The following is a 17,721-nucleotide window of genomic DNA, read 5'->3' as shown; positions in this document are numbered from 1 at the left end:
ACGAAGCCAGCATCACCTTGATACCAAAACCAGACAAAGATATCACATTAAAGTCATATGTTTTTCTCAATAGATTGATAAAAAGAATGAGAGATGTCAAATCTATCATAGATAAAGCTAAAGGTAAACTAGGAATAGAAGGGAGCTTTCTTAGCCTGGTATTTCTTAGTAAAATGTAAAAGTGGTCTCCTAAAATCAGGAAAAAGGCAGGAGGCCTGCAATCACCACCTCTGTTCAACATTGTCCTGAAAATCCTGGCATGTGTGGAAAGGCAGGAAATAGAAATAAAATAATGACTGAAAAAGAAGAAATATAACACTGTCTTTCTCAAGTGATTGTCTCTATTGAAAATCTAAAAGGATCCACAAATTATTAGAAATAACGAGTGTCGCAAGATGGCTGAATCTAAGATCCATATTAAAAAATAATTTAAAAAAATATTAAAAAATTAAATTAAAATTTAATTTAAATTTAAATTAAATTAATTAAAAATTATTAAAAAATAATCAATTTTTTCCAACAGCAACAGACAAAAGATATCAGTCAGAAAAAGATACTATTGACAGTAGGAACAAAAATGAATCTAGAAACATATGCAGGTTGTATGGAAAGATTATGAAACATTATTGTAAGACATTTAAAAAATTAAATAGAGACATTATCTTCTTGAATAGGAAGATTCAGTATCTAAAAGATGATTCTCACAAATGATTCAATGTACAGATTTAACTTAAAAGTACATTAATTTTGTGAGGAACTTGATGAGCATAAAGAGGCCCCAAAATAGCCGAACATTTCTAAAGAAGAAGAAAATGAGGGTCCTTGCCTTATTAGTACTCAAGACTTTTTTTAAAGATATGGAAATTAAGATGGTATATTACTAGCTTTGGGATAGACAAATTGACCAATGGAGCGGAATATAGAGCCCAAAACAGACCCATAGAAGTAGGGGAACTGATAAGGAGAGAGAAGGCATTGAGATCACTGGGGGGCGGCAAAGATTTGACTACATTTATGAGGTAAAACAAACTTGATATGATCTTGATGGAGTGAAAAATTTCTTAAACACAAAATACAAAAGGAAAGGTTGATAAGTTCTACGAAATTAAGAACATCCGTTCATTAAAAGACACTGTGAAGAAAGGAGAAAGAAAAGCCACAAACTGGGAGGAAAGACTTGAAACACATAGCTGCCAAAGGATTCGTGTATATATACACGCAGACATGGATCAACACGTGCCTACATACATGCAGCCGGGAAATCAATAAGACAGAAAAATGTTTCACACAAGAGGAAAGGGAAATGGGAAGTAAACACATGGAAGGATGATCAACCTCATATGCAATCATAGAAATGCAAATTAATACCACAGTGGGATGCTATTTTGTATTTACCAGATTAGCCAAAAATTCTTATGTCTGACATTACCAAAGTTAGCGGGGAAGTGGATGAACAGGAAGTTTTATACACTTTCAATGGGAGTATAAATTGGTGTAACTGTTTAGGCAAAATTTGGAGTTATCTTACAAAGTTGAGCATCCACATCCCAAAAGGCTCAATAGTTCACATTTTTATGGGGTATTTACCTAGAAGGGTGACTTTAAGACTGTTTTTACTAGACAGATAATAACAAATATACTTACAATTTGGTCCAGTAAACACATAGGGGTGGATGGGTATCAAAGATTCATGAAATAATTACCTTTCTTTGTGCATTGCATTTTGATACTATCCTATTTTATTTTTAAAACTTCCTGATTTTGGTCTTCTGTTGAGTGGTTTGCTACTTAGAGTTTGAAATAGCACTATTCTATAGGCATTTTGCACATGTGTCCAGGGAAACTACTTACACCAGGATATAAGAAAAATACTGTTTATAGTAGCAATATTGTTCATAGTAAAAAGCTAAAAACAAACAAATTTCAATGACAGGAGAATGGATAGATGTTTTGGTATATTTGTGCAATTGGACATGGACAGCCTTGCAAATAAATAACTTACACATATAACAGCAAAGATAAATCTTTGAAAAATATTGAATTAAAACAACGTAATTTTTTGTAAAACTAAAAGCAGTGCAAAACAGTGTATAGTTTAGAGATGTGTAAATGCAATGAAATCACATACATATGCATGCACACACAGAGGAAAAATATGAGAATGATAAACACAGACTTCGGTGATTACCTTTGGGTTTGAGAAGGCAGGTGGAAGAATAGGTGAAGAACACCTGGGCAGATAGGGTATTAGTTCTGACCTGTTTCTTACTTCGGTGATTTTAAGGGAGTTTGTTATAATTATGCTTCACTATATATACATGCTACATATATTCTTTATATTTGTCAAATTAGATCAGTGTTTTTAGTAGCTTCATATATCTTGAGTTCTGCAAACCTTTCTTACGTTATTTCTTGAATAATTTTCTGCATTTTTTCTTATATTCTTTTTTCTTGTTTATTTTCAAGAGAAGCCAGAATTCTAGATTTTTAGAAAATATCTCCTAGTTTTAAGGTTTTTCTTGAGAAGAAACCCTTTGAATGTCAAACAAAATTGGTTTATGGACCAGATTTGCACATAGGCCTCCAGCTTTCTTCTTGGTCCTTATGCTATAGTTCTCCTAGAGGAGGGCTTCCTGGGGCTATTTTTTCCATGGGAGGAAATGGTTTGTCTGGTGGATGTTAATGGATGCTGGTGGAGGAGGATCCTGCATTGTACTCTTGGGGCTGTTTTATATGTACATGTGCTGGCACCTGTTCGTATGGACTCGAGGATTGTTAAATTTTCAGGAATTTTGTGAGCTGGTTTTCAACAACCATACGTATCTTGAAATTGGTCATTGTAGCAGTATCAGTAATAGTACAAATCAGAATATATCCTACCTGTTTGATACCACTTTCCCCTTTTGTTTCATTTTATTGTCCTTTTCCACATTTAGAGTATCTTTCTCTGTGGCCTGAAGGGTGAATGGAGTTTATTCTTGGCCATAGTGACTATTATGCTGTGCTTGATTTTAATAAAAGAGAGTCTATAAGGAACTTAGAGGTACTAGACTCATTTGAAAGCTATTTTATTAAAATAGAGGTCAGAAAGAAGTTCTGTATTTTGAGTCACTGAATTCCTTACTTTACTTTTCCTAGCTTCTTAGAAAGCGTCTTCTTAAAAAGTAACTCAAAAATCCTAGAACAAAGTTTAGGTCTTTTGCTCTTTTCAAAGGAAAAAAAAAAAAAAAAACTCTTATGGCTGTTTTTGAGATGTTTTATTCTAAAGAAATTCTCATTGTTAGAAGTCCTCACTGCCCCCCTTCAGGTATGGGATGTGTAGGTTGAAAGCAGTTAACTGACTATTTTGAAATATTAGGCATCAGCAAGTCAGCATGGATGCACAAACATGAGATGATCCCAGTGTAATAACGGCTGTTGTTCCTGAACTTACCATCCCTCCTCCAGGTGCATGATGTGGGTTCCTCACTACTGGGACCTCCATTGTGCAAATTAACAGTATAGAATATGCTGTTCTAGAGCAGAGGTGTTTATCTACTTATGACTAGTCTTTCTGTAATTAGATGGTATTTCATGAAGAGCTAGAAAACATTTTTAGAATTCTTTGTGAAGTAGAAACTCTGAGGGGGCAGGCCCAGTTCTCTCAAGTTGAGGCCTCAAGGAGTTGCTATCTAATAAAAAAGAAATATTTAAAATAGGTTTTCACCAGAATTTTAAATTGTGGAATCTAGTGTGATGTGGATGATATTTTTGTAAATGATCTTCCACAGTAATTCTTTAAAATGTCAGGCATTTCTGGCTTCCTTTTCCTTTTTTTTCTGATGAAATAAAATTGCAGAAGCTTTAATTTAGCTATGTAAATGCAGAGCTGAATTTGCATTGAAGTACAGGTAATTATGTTAAAAGGCTGGATCACAAAATTCATCTGTCTAACAAACATCTTTTTTTCCTTAAGATTTTGTTATACTGTAAAGTTTTATAAAAGGAAATAATTTAATTTTGAAAGTTTTCAAATTCTCTGATTAGCCTTTCTTCATGTGATTGAAAAATCTCCTGTTCTTATGCATTTTTCTATTAGAAAAAACTGTCTCTCTGGGTCAAATACATAGAAAATATTTTTGTACAACAGAAGAGAAAAATTTTGTATGAAAAAATCTTATGTAAATTTTATGGGATAAACCTCATCTCAAGTAGTGCTTCTCATTTATTTTACTTTTGTTGGCATGATTTTGAATTTTAGAATTGAGACACACTTCACTTGAATTTTAGAATTGAAAGGCTCAAAGCAATACAAAACAAGTCACTCATAATTAAAAAATAAAGAAAAACCCACCACAATATAGTGGAAACACACTTCTGTCAGACTTTTATCTTTGCTGCCTTTCTGCAGGGGTTTGTTATTGGAATCAAACTCTTTGCCTGTCCCAGCCTAGCTAGCTTTGTACAAGAGAGTATTTAATGTTTTGGTAACTACATGATCTGTCTTTCTTTCTGTCATCTTTATCTTAAACTAGAAGTTACATTCTATTTCATAATATAAAGTTTTTCTTATGTAAGAATATCAGCTCAGCATAACATTTTCTCAGAGACATTGCCATAGATGTTTATTTTGTTGTAGAAAAGTTAAATTGTGTACATTCCCCAAATCAGTGAGTTTGTATGAATTGTTTTGATGTATGTTTATTGAGGCATACCATGTGTAAATCTCAGAAGATGTGGATTCTAGTCCTCTCTCTAATGTATGGTACTTTTGCTATCTCCTCTCTGTTGTGAGAGCATAGTGGGTTTTTTCCTCCACCTGTACCTGGTATCTAGCATAGTAACTGGCACGGTAGATCCCCAGTTGAAAGAGTAAATTGACTGGGATTCCATTGGTGTAGACAGATGACCCAAGCTGTACTGCTCTCCTCTCATCTTCAGATTGGATTCTCTCCTGGAATACCTTTCTGTCTACCTGTACCTAAAATTCAAAGAATTTTCGATTCTCTCTCTTCTATCCGAGTTCATGTTGCTTCCAGGATGTGACTGAGGATGATAGAAGGAACATGGATGGAGCAGTTTGATTAGTTATTGTGATTCGTAAATTAGGATAGCTGCCCCTTTGCTGGTTTAGAGTTGGAGGTGTAGCTTAGGAGTTCAAGTTTGGAATGTGAAGTTAGTTGATGCTTAGTAGACATCCAAGTGCAGATGTCAAGGAGGCAACAAGATAGGAGCTTGGAGTTTAGGCAAGTAGTCCAGGCTTGAGATGTAAATTTTGGAGTCATCAGAATGTTGGTGCTATGTGAAGACTTGATAATGGATGAGGCACCTAGAAAGTTACTGTAGAGAGGAAAGAAGTCTGCCAAACCTGAGACATTATAATGTGTCAAGTCTGGGATGAAAAAGAAGAACAATAAAGGAGACGGAGAAGGATCAGCCAGGGTAGGGAGGTAGGAAGAAAACAGTATTCTGAAAACTCAATGGAAGAAAGTCTTTCATAAAGACTGATTGATCAAAAGATGCTGATAGGTCAGGTAAGGTGAATGCTAAAGAATTGACTTGGATTTTGCAACATGGTCGTTACTGGTGACTTTAACCATGTACCCTTTTGGAAACAAGTGTTGAGGCTACTATGGGCAGCTGCTTATTTGGCTGGCAAATGATGAAAAAGCTCCATCGCTTAGCAAAGCTCCCAAAGCAATTTTGGGAGGCACCCTAATTTGACTTGCTGGGCTTTTTGGTTATAAATCCATTTAGAAAAAACTAGTTATCTGAACTTATCCTGGTTATGGAAAATACTTCCCATAATTTGATTTCTTGTAAGTAAACTACAAATGAGAGTATTTGGAAAAGTTTTCCTCAAAAAAAAAAAAAAAAAAATATATATATATATATATATATATATACCTTTCTGTGAAGCATAATATCTGATTTATCATGGCTTAATATTAGTCTCTGATGCTAATTTATCATGGCTTAATAATAATCTCTGGTGTAAATTCAGAGTTTTTGAATATGAATAAAGTGTGAATAATTTTTTGCCAAAGTTTAAAGTGTTGTATTTGTCACTTCATGCATTTAGTCATTATAATAAAACGTTAAACTAAGAAATGTGCTTGTAAAGCTATAAATCCACCTAAAACTCTTTCTAGTACCCCATTTTAGGATTTAGAGATTCTTTTTTAAAGCAAATGGATCTTTTTAAAAGTATATTTATTTATTTAGCTGTGTTAGGTCTTAGTTGCAGCAGGCGGGCTCCTCAGCTGTGGCATGTGAACTCTTAGTTGCGGCATGCATGTGGGATCCAGCTCCCTGGCCAGGAATCGAACCCCGGCCCCAGGCATTGGGAGTGCGGAGTCTTAGCTACTGCACCACCAGGGAATTCCCAGGGTTTAGAGATTCTTGAGTAATGAATACAAAAGAGCTTTCATAAATTCTAGGTATATCCGTTTTAAGCTTTCCATTTGATTTAGAGGCATCTGATACTTATTCACGAAAAATCCAGAGGGTTTTTTTTTTTTCCTGCAGTTTAAGTTTTCACCATTATAGAATGCAGAGCTTTTACAGATTTCTTTTTTGTTTTACTTTATCTGAAATAAAGCTGATTCTGAAAATACTTAATTGTTACCACAGTGACTGTTATAATACAATTTGAGAGATTATGCACTTGTTATATTTTCTTTGCTATTGCCTAAATGATTATTTGATTTTTATTTTAGATGTAGTGTGTTAAGAATTGATAAGTAAAGAACATTTTCAAAGTTTGCAGAATTGTTTGTTGGTCAGCGGGTTGAACTGTTTAAAAATCAGTAATTAATTTAAATTGGATGCAATCCAGTTTATATTTTACTCTCCCCCCCCCCATTTGATGTTATTATAAATTAGAAATTGGAAGTACTGAATTATGGTATGTGAAAGATTGATTAATGAAATACTCTAGTTAGCTACCTTTATTAGTTTTCCAAGTAGTAACTTATAGATCTCAATTTTAGTTTCCTTTATCCTCTTGCCAAGAATGATGGAAAACTGACACAGGTATCTAGGAATCAGTTGTTTTCCCTTATGAGCTGTTAACATCCCCTATTTATTGATTTGTAATCTAGAATAGAGTAGTTACACATCACAGTTTGCAACTGATGGTTTTTCTTCTCTTTTTGGAATTTTATTGCCTTTGCTGACTTTCATTGGGTGTTAATTACATTATGACTGGACAGTTTTGTGAAAATTACAGTGTTTTCCTAACTATAGCAGGAGTAATGGGCTTATCAACCAAGTTCTGTCACTTACTCTAAAATATTACCCTAGAATATTCTAGAATTTGACAAGCCCCCCAAAAAAAATCATTAAAATTTTTTTTTTGTCTTTTTCATGGTTGTTAGCTTTTAATTCCACAGGCAATATCTGAGTATGTGTTTAATGTAAAAATTTAAAACTCTTTTCAGCAGCTTTCCCTCATTCCTTTTCTCTCCACATAAGTAATTACTGCTAATATGCTAATTTAATATGTATATTTTGGGGCCTTTTCCTGGCTTTTACTTGAATATATATTTGCATGCATACATTGATATATAGATTATGTACAAACATATATGTATATATGAAAAGAACCACATAAACAGGTTTTTAAATTGTATTTTTGGAAATTTATAGTTTTCTAGGAATTTATCATAATTTCATTTAGATTTTCAATTGCATTGGTTTAAAGTCATCCATAATATTCTTTTATCTGTTAAATATCAGAAGAACCAACAATGATGTCCCCTTTTCATTCCTGATATTGGTAATTCACGTCTTCTCTTTTTTTTTTGATCAGTCTCTCCAGACGCTTTTCAGTTTCATTATACATTAAAAAAAATCTGTATTGGGCTTTGTTCTCTATTGTTTCTGTTTTATTAATCCCTTTTCTGGTTTTTATTAATTCCTTTCTTTTTTATTCAGGTTTAATTTGCTGCTTTATTTTAGTTTTTTTTTTTTTAATTGAAGTATAGTTGATTTACAATGTTGTGTTAGTTTTTGGTGTACAGCAAAGTGATTCAGTTATATGTTAATATATACACGTGTGTGTGTGTGTGTGTGTGTGTGTGTGTATTCTTATTCTTACGGACATAGAAAACAAATTTATGGTTACCAAAGGGGAAAGGGGGTGGGGGAGGGATAAATTGGGAGTTTGGGATTAGTAGATATAAACCACTGCTTTATTTTAAACTCATTCAGATGGATGTTTATTTCATTTATCTTCTGCCAATTAGACATATATTAGACCTTCTTACTATATCCTTTATCTCTGTATTTTCCATCTGTTTGGTTTTCCTTATCTCTCTGAATAGTTTCTTGTCACCCATCTACCAGCTCACTAGTTTTCTTGTAAGCTGCACCTGATTTGTTATAAACATTGAGTTATTTTATTTCATTTTAAAATACTTTTTCATTCTTTAAGAAATCTGTTTTGTCACTTTTTATAGTTTACAGTGTCCTGCTTGGCTTTATGTCTTTGACAATCAGTGTTTGGTGATTTTGGATCTCAATTTTACATGGATCTTTTTCTTCTTAATTGTTTTTTTCTACTGGTTCTTACTGTATCTTGTTTCCTTGGTTATTCTTTGGCTGTGTGGTAGACACTGTATTTGAAAAATTATTTCTGGGAATAGTTTAGAATCTAGTTTTCTTCAATGTGGATTTTTATCACTGCTATTTAAAAAATGACTTCCTGGTATTGTTTGCTATGGATATACCATAATGTATATAATTATTCCTTTATGGATGGGTTTATATGTAGTTTTTAGTTTTTTACTATTATAAACAACAATGCAGAAAATATCATTATACATATTACTAGGGTATCTGAGGGAGACTTAATAAATAGAAATCATCCTTCTCTCTGAGGTTTGGAATAAATTGAAAAATAAAATAAAAAGTAGAAAAAAAGGCAAAATGTTGTCTTTATTACTGATATGATCTTTATTACTTCATTACTGTTCAGTTGAAGGTTGTGGCTTTAGATCTGTTGACGAGATTTGCTCATTTGGATCTCCAGCGTTAGACCAGCTTACCCCAGTCAGAGTTACACTGAAGCTCTGGCCCCCTCCCACAGCAGTTGGCCCAGATGCAGCGTCGCATAACTCACAGGGCACTTTTCACGTAGGCATGGAGGAGAACCTGTGTTCTTGGAGGCCAGGTGCATTTCCAAAAGAAGGAAGAAGGAGGGAACAGTTGAGCCAAGAATATGCCCATTTATTCATTTTTGAATTAGCCATTTAGATAAAAAATAATTTGTTAGGGTAGAAGAAATTTGGGGACAGAAGTTATAGGAGAGTAGAACCCACCTCTGTAATGCTGTATATATTTAGTATGTCAGGGAAGAAGAGAACATCTGTATGACCATGTACACGGACACTTTCCAGTTGGGAAGGTGAGTGGCTTTGTTAGAAAGTACCTCTGGAGGCAGGTGGCTGGAGCCTGCACTCCTGCCAAACTGATCCTCACACGTCGAGCGAGCTCTCTGCTAGGTTACTAAAATGGGGAAGAAAATGTGCCTCCAGGCCACCCGTATGTGTTTGTCTATAATTAGCTAGCAGTTTTGTTGTTATTTTCTAGTTTACTTATTGCATATTGGTCAGAGAATGGCTGTGACATTTGTACTGTTTTGAATTTATTGTGTTTTTGCTTTGTGGATGCTGTGTTATTTGGTGTATAGGTATTTTATCACTGCAACATCCTTATTGTGGATTTTTGCTTTATTAAGCCTTAATAAGTACCTTTTTTTGTTTGTTTATTTAATGTTTACCCCAGTGTTGCCCTTAATTATTAAGGTTATGAGATGTTTTCTTTGTTTTTGACTGTGTATTTGACATCTTTCATATTTTTAAAATATTATTTTCTGTTTTGTTTTAGATGTTTCTCTGTTCTGCTTGTTAGCTGGGTTTCGTTTTGTGATCCAGTTGGAGTCATTTTCTTACTTGATGGTTATAGCTTCTTAACTGTATTGCTACGTTTGGTGTTAGGTCTGTCATTATGATTTCCTATGCCTTCTGATTTTGGTGATTTTACATTAAAAAAAAATCTTAAATATGCTGTGTGTTTTCATGGTTCTGTTTATAGGTTTATTCTAATAATGGGAAAGGGTTGTATTTTTGTGTCACCTGGTTATCTTTATTATTAGAACTTTATGTAGTGTACTTGGTCCTCTGTTCCTTTAGGAAGTTCTGTTGACTTCTTACTATGAGCAGTGATGGAATTGGCATATTTCCAGTTTTAAATTCTTTCCTCCCACCTTTCTCTTATCCCATCATATTTTCTTACTGTTTTCTTTATAGTTCTAAATTGAATCATATCTGTATTACTTGATTTATCAATTTTAAATTATATCTCTCGTTTATAAAAGATCAGGGAACTAGTGTACTTTCTTTTGTTTATCATTTTTGTATTAATCAAGTCATACACTTTTTAAAAACAGGTTTATTGAAGTATAATTGACATACAATAAATTGCAACTTTGAAGTGTACAGTGTGGTAACTGCGACCTGTGAAAACATAACCATAATCAAGATGGTAAACATACCCATCACCCCCAGAAGTTTCCTTATGGCCCTTGGTAATCCTTTTCTTCTTCTTCCCCTCCCTGCCCTGCACCTGTCCTCAGAAAACTGCTGAACTGCTTCGTAACACTAGAGACTAGTTTCCACTTTTGAGAATTTTTTATAAATGGAACACAGTATGCATTAATTTTGTATGTTGTCTTTTAGTCAGCATACTTTCTTTTTGAGATTCAGCCGTGTTTATCATGGATCAGTATTTGGTTCACTTTTATTGTTGAGTAGTGTTCCCTCTTATGGATGTACCACATGCTGACATTAGGGTTGTGTCCAGTTTGGGGCAGTTACACATAAAGCTGCTACAAATATTTGTATGTAAATCTTGACCATCTTTACCTTTACTACTCTTACGCAAAGAATTAAGGCCCTTACTGCTTCTTTCTGTCAGTTTTGTGGATTGATGAGATTGTCAGGTTCTCTGGGGATTAGGGGAGGTATCCAGAGCTTTGCCTGGGAATCTTCTTTTAAAATGCAAATCCTGGCTTTAGTAGGTTTAGGTGGGACCTGGCATTCTTCATTTTTAACAAGCTTCCATGCGATGCTAACGCTGCTGGTCCACAGCCCCACTCTGAAGAGCAAGGATATAGACCCTGAGAGGTAACGAAGCAAGGCAATAACGCTCTTTTTTTTCCTACAGGTCAAAAAGTAAACTACTTCTAGTGTTATATTTTATTAGCAACAAAATAACTACATTTGCCCTGTCAAGCAGCATTTGAAGTGCCAGGAGCTCTATTCCATCTGAAGTAGTTGACAGTGGAAGTCATTACTCAGTTACACTTACTATAATCTCCCAGACAAGGCTGTTGAGTGGCAGCACGTGGGGATTTAACCTCAGCAGCATCCGCTCTCTGCATGTCCCCTAGGGAGGCTTTATTTGTTTTGGAATTTTGGTAGGAAGGGGCTGCTCAGGTGTTGGCTCTTTCTACTTTAATAACCTATATAGTCATATACTGGGGACAGTCTGGGTTGGGGGTTCCCAGGGAAAACTCAAGTCAGAACTCTGTTATAGTCACCTGACTGGTGCCTTGCATCTGGTTCCTGAGGTTTCCCCAGTTGGATCCACTGAACTGTGGTGTTGCTCTAGGTTTCCAAGAGTTAGAAGAGCACGGAACCAGTGTGCTTGTCAGAGTTTCTTAGGAGTCTCAGCATTTCCCTTTCCTCAGGTACATGGTTGCACGTCCTTTGGAAAGGATGGCTAACAATGCTGGGTCCTTCCTCAGGGACTCTGGGTCTGGGCCCTAAGAACTGGTGATAGGCAATAATGGGTACAGGGGAGAGCCTGGAGCCAGACCACCTGTGCTCCAGCTGTGGCTCTCCTGGGCAACTAACAGCAACTCCTCAACCCAGTTATAGTTCTGATGTCATAAGGCTGGTAGGAGGTTTAAATAATACTTCTGAGGTGCTTAAGAGAGTGGCCAGACATAGTAAGCACTTTCTACTATTTTGCTAGATCCATAGGTAGCTACGTAGAAAGATAGGAAGGCAGGCGCGTAAGTGGTAGGCTTAGAAAAATCAGGCAGCTTTTCTCAGATTGCACAGTGGTCACTTTTCTGAGTCCTGGGAAGGGTGGCTCCCATTTGTGGGCCTCCAGCCCCCGGTGTGATGAGGTGAGTGTGTTTGTTGGCGTCTCGTCAGGCCTGTTTCTTTCTCAGCGGCCCCGGCTGGACCTCCGGAGAGCCAGTGTGCAGCCAGCGTGCAGGCTTTGGGCAGGAGTGGTTTTGTTTTGTTTTTTTGTGGTTCCTTTGAAACTTGATGATGGCAACTTAACCTGAAGATAAAGTTTTAGCTGAAATTAAGGATAATTTGGAATTTATTGTAACTTTCAGTTAACCTTGATTTTATTTCTATTCTCCTTGAATGATTTCAATAAAGTCAGACTTCTGGTATTACTAGATGGGCATTTGTTTTGAAATATTTAATTCTGTGTTTTCTATAAGAACACTATTCTTCAAGCAAAACCAAATTTAAAACTCATGACTGACACTAGCAGTCCCTTAATAATCGCACTGTTTATGTTTTTCTAGAAACATCTGAAAACCTACATTATGTACTGTATTTATCTCAGAGCTGAAAGGAGCCCCTCACTTGCCTTTCCCCCACGTTCGTGGCCTCTGACTCCAGTTGTGCTCGCAGAGGGTGTCCTGCAGACTCTGGAGTAGACAGGGCCTGCCTTGTAGCTCATTTATTTTCTCTTAAAATAGCAAACTTTAATTGTTTGCTTTAATTATATTTTTAGGAGAATTCAAAGGATTATTATCTTCTTTGTCATACCTGGCTCATTTCCTGGTGCTAAACTCAAAATAGTATCTAATCCTGTTGGTTACATAACACATTGAGTCATCATTTCTTCCTATTGCTGTTGGAAATAGCCACTGCTCGTGGCGGTTCCCGTTTCATTCAGTCGCACTCTGATACAACTGCCAATTTGATATTTCTCGGTTCTTTGAAACTGATAATCTGCCTTTCAGATGTTTGTTTTATTGAATTTTCTCTAAGATTATTAAGTGCTCCCAAGTAGAAGAAATACTATGTATAAAAACAAGCATATTAGGTAACTATGAAACTAGCATGTACTTTGAGGTCACTTATATTTTCCTGAAAAACGTTTACAAGAAAAACATCTTTCAGGGAAAAATTAGGTTTATATAGAACTTCAGGACTTATAATATTATAAAATGATTGAAATTTAATTACTCATTGAATGCTAATTCAGTTCTATTTAAATTATGTTAGTAGGAAAAATTTTATAGTCAGCTTTACAGAATGCTAATTTATGTTAATATTCAAAAGTACCAAGTAGTTTACCTATTTAATGATTTGAGAGTATTAATGCCCTATTTTCCGTGTTCTTTGTAATATAAGGACCCCACATTTCTTGTCATTTTTATTATATATTTTTATATAAGTTGCAATGTTAAGAACTTTTATCTCCTTGAGAAAATATCTTAAGTTCTTAACTGTCACATTTAAAAATAATTTTCTTTACTTTCAGAAAGTAAAACATATAGCAGAAAAGTATTATATTCTCTAGCTTCAGAATTAAGAAAAACTTTAGCATGAGATGATTCATTTTAGCCCTTTCCCACCAATGCCCCCATCTCCCAGGTCAGCATGTTTGTATTTGTTTATTTCTTCTCCTTTCCTACCACTGCATTATATAAACCCCATCCTCATACTTCAAGTCATGTAGAACCTGAATCCTGTCTGTTGAACATGCCCCTTTCCCCATCATTTTATTTTATCAAAGTAATGTTTGTTATAGACTTCTCACAATGAAGGGAAAGGGTATATATTCATTAATCAACTTCATTTGTGTTTTTACTTTTTTTCTTTTAGTGACATTTTATACTTCTGAAAAAATGGTGCTTTTTAACTTTCTATTGGCTAAGTGTGATTTTTAAGTGTAATATTTATTTGAGAATATTAACTAATAAAAATGTAGAGCAAAGCCTTATGTCTTTTTGAGGCAATTGTTGCCTTTGTGTTGCAGTATTAAGAACATTACAGATGACCAGGAATTTTTCCTGTGTTCTTTCCATTATGCTTTAGAGATTATGAAGTGATAGAGTATTTCTTTTGTAATTTACAGTCATTTTATTCCTTTTACCCTTCTATTTAGTCTACATTTTCAATGCACAGTTTGATGTGAAGAAAAATTCCTTTCCATATATATCACATCAATTTGTTCCTATTTTTAGGGGAAAAAAATCTAAGGAATATGAAATAACTCCTATTTACCATGAGTTGAAATTTTCAGAAGGTGGAACTTGGTGGTACACATATTTCAGGCCTGGGTTTGATTTTGGAAGCCCTTTAAACTCATTTTTGTTAATTTGTTTTCTGACACGTCAGCTTCCAGCAGATATTTAGTGAGTTCTGAAGACACTCACTGTTGACCAGCATTTTCACACAGGAAGGAGAGAATGCCCCACTCTCTTCCTGTTGCTCTCTCCATCTTAGGAACTCTGCAGTTTTTCTTTTCTGTAGCTCCATAGGGCTGCATATATTCATGTTGTTCCATTAAAGTATTAAATGAAAGAAGTTAATAACAAGAAGAAAAGTAGAGAGAATACCAGAATTAATGGAGTTAGAAGAGGCAATGAAAAATCTTGCGGTTTGTTCCAGAGTGGTAAGAAGGATGTTACTGAGCAGCATTGATGTGATGTTAATCTTTACCGCTGAATGGACAGTAAGGTGGTGTGAATGCTCTTCTGGAAAAGTGTGTACAGAGTGCCACGGAAGCGTAAAACAAGGGGCTTTTGAGCGTTGCCTTGAAAGATAATTAGGGACTAGCTAGGCGTTCCAGGCAGAGGTCAGCTTGTACACAGGTTTGGATGCAAATGACTTCTGAAGGTGCTTCAAGTAGTTTGGGGCTGGAACACAGAGCAGGTGTGCGAGGTTGGAGAAGGGGTTGGGCAGGTGAGCAGACTTAGTTCATCAGGTGCCTCCTGTGCCATGCTAAAATTTTCACAATTTTTACCCTGAATGTGGAATAAATCATTGTACTGTTTTAAGTAGGGGAAGAGCATGACCCTGTTTGCACTTTAGAAAGATTATCCTGCAAGAAATATGGAAGATGCATTGGAAGGGGCACATTGCAGGTGAAGGAGGTCAATTAGAGATCTCCTGCTGGTGTGAAATGAGGGGGCCCAGAACTTTGGCTGTATAAAAGGGAGGGAGATTTGCCAAATTGTGACCTGTTAGACAGGACTTAGAAAACAATTAGATGTAAGATCATTGGAAAAGAGGACATCTGGGATGACTTCTGGTGTCTGTGTTGAGTAACTTGGTGAATGGAGATGCTTGGTGAATGTGAAATAGAATCTAGAAGAAGGATTGACAGGAAGTTGATTTGAACATGATAAAGTATTTAAGTAGAGATGTCCAACAGGCAGGTAGCTGTAGAGATACAGTTTAGAGAGAAGTTTGGGTTTGAAGTGGTGATTTGTATATCATTGGTATTACAGATGGTAGAAGTTAAGGATAGGAAAGAGACCTACTGGGCAGAGCTTCTATTGAGAGGGGAAGAAGGCTGAGATATAACCAGAGGCAGAAAGAAAGGCAGGAAAAATGAGGGGGAGGCACCCAGAAGGCAAATGAAGAGAGGAATTCAAGGAGGAGGAGTGTTCAGGATTTATGTCTCTGATCTTCAGAGGCAACGAGTTTAATAGGGACTGGTGCCCATTGGTTATGGGGCAGTATCACGGCGTCACTGGTAAGCGGAGCAAGAGCGGTCTCGGTGAGATGAGTGGGACTAGAGCTGTGAGGTGGAGATGAGTGGGAGTGATGAAACGCGTTTACTCTGTTCCCTCTGGACGCTTATCTTAGATGGAGGTGAGCCAAGGCCGTAGTGAGGCCTAGGGAAAGATTTTGATGGGAGAGACTTGAGAATGGGGAGGTAGCAGATTGAAGGAGTATAGAAATATGACAATTTCTATAGCTAGCTTTGTAGAAAGGAAGGAGGATTGGGAGCTGTGTAACAGTAATTCCATTGTACTTGTAGTGGCTTGAGGTGACCTTGGGAGCCAGTCGGATTAATTTGCCATTATATTACTTTATTAATTTTTCTTTTTTGTCAGATAAAATAACTAGATTTTATTTTTTCATTAAACTCATTTCCTGACTGTAAACACTGACATAGCTGTCTATTCATTTTTTTACCAGGTGTGCTGTAAAGCACATTGTGTGGAGCACCTTTGAATTTGTCCTGTCCTTTCAAGCTTCCACCTCCCCCCAAAATGCTCAGACAGGTACAAATAGTGAAACATGCCCTGTTCCAAAGCCCCGTTCATCCCTGCTCTATCAGTAGTGCTTTTGCCTCAGGTGGCAGCATCTATATGTGCTCTATCCCAGCCATTTCAACTTTGCTCTTAGAATAAATTTGATAAATTTCTTCATGTATGAAAAAAACTCAGTGTACTTCAACAAATTTGAATAAAGCTCTCTATCTGAGGAATTTCACATATCAGAATACCTATGGAAGAGAGACTTCCAGGGATGGTATTTTTTAATTTTATTTTTATTTATTCATTTTTATTTTATATATTTATTTATTTTAAATTGATATATAATTGGCATATAACTTGTGTAAGTTTAAGGTGAATGTGTTGATTTGATGTATTTATATATTGTAATATGATTACCACTGTAGCATTAGCTAACACCTCCATCATGTCACACAATTATTATTTCTTTTTTGTGGTGAGAACAAATTAGGAGATGGTACCTTTTTAATATCCACATTTTATTCATATGTTAAGGTTGTTCAGCCTAACTTCACATTCCCATAGTCAAAATAAAATTTACAGAAAGGATTCTGCTTCACAGAATAATTAACCAGTTAGTTTTTTTTTGTTTTTTTGTTTTTTTTTTAATATTCTTTTTTTTTTTTTTAACTTTTTGGCCACACCTTGCAGCACATGGGATCTTAGTTCCCGGACCAGGGACCAAACCTGTGCCCCCTGCAGTGGAAGCAGAGTCTTAACCACTGGACCGCCAGGGAAGTCCCAACCAGTTAGTTTTTGAACTACTTATAAAAAATGAAATCTGTATATTTACAAAAGTTTCATTAAAATAATAGTGTCTATGGACTAAAGAAAATCTGGCTTTGAGTTTTGTGATTGGCTGACCCCTTCCCAGTCATGCTTTTGGGCAGGTTCTCAGTGTCTCTTCCATCTGAAGTGCGTGGTATTTGATAGAGCCAGATCACTTTCTAGCTACTGTTCATCATACCCATTGCCAAATGGTAGAACTAGCGGGTTGACGCCCAGCAACCACTTGGACTGCTTCTGTCTTGTTTGAGTAGACGTATGACTTCTTTGAATGAGGCTCTATCATTCTGAGCACCAAGGTAACCTATAGAGGGTCATGAATTTTGCATTATACCTAAGTCATTTGAACTTGAAATTTGTGTGAACCAGAACATCTCATAAAAGACTTCAGGCTTGAAGATTACAGAATCAGAACTGTGATTCTGTTAATTCAACAGAAAATATTTATGAATGTATTTCAATAATATGGTAAGATTTAAAGATATTACTGCATATTTATGTGATGAAACCCTGTACTATCATTACATTTTCTAGAATAACGAAGAATGAAATGCTTATTTAGTTAAAAGTAAAAGGGATACAAAAGTCTATAGACGATA

The 17,721-nt window shown here is 35.6% G+C and overlaps 2 protein-coding genes across 8 annotated transcripts in view; one reads left to right on the top strand and one right to left on the bottom strand.

Annotated features, from left to right (window-relative positions):
• NUP62CL (nucleoporin 62 C-terminal like) overlaps positions 1 to 17,721 on the bottom strand; it is an 888,162-nt gene that overhangs the window by 87,327 nt on the left and 783,114 nt on the right. The window lies entirely within an intron of this gene.
• Positions 1 to 17,721, top strand: part of AUH (AU RNA binding methylglutaconyl-CoA hydratase) — a 162,532-nt gene that overhangs the window by 66,637 nt on the left and 78,174 nt on the right. The window lies entirely within an intron of this gene.

This window comes from Balaenoptera borealis (assembly GCF_965194805.1).
Source record: "Balaenoptera borealis genome assembly, chromosome: 8".
Lineage (NCBI taxonomy): Eukaryota > Metazoa > Chordata > Mammalia > Artiodactyla > Balaenopteridae > Balaenoptera > Balaenoptera borealis.
Note: the sequence above shows the minus strand (reverse complement) of the source record. Positions and strands in the feature narration are given on the sequence as shown.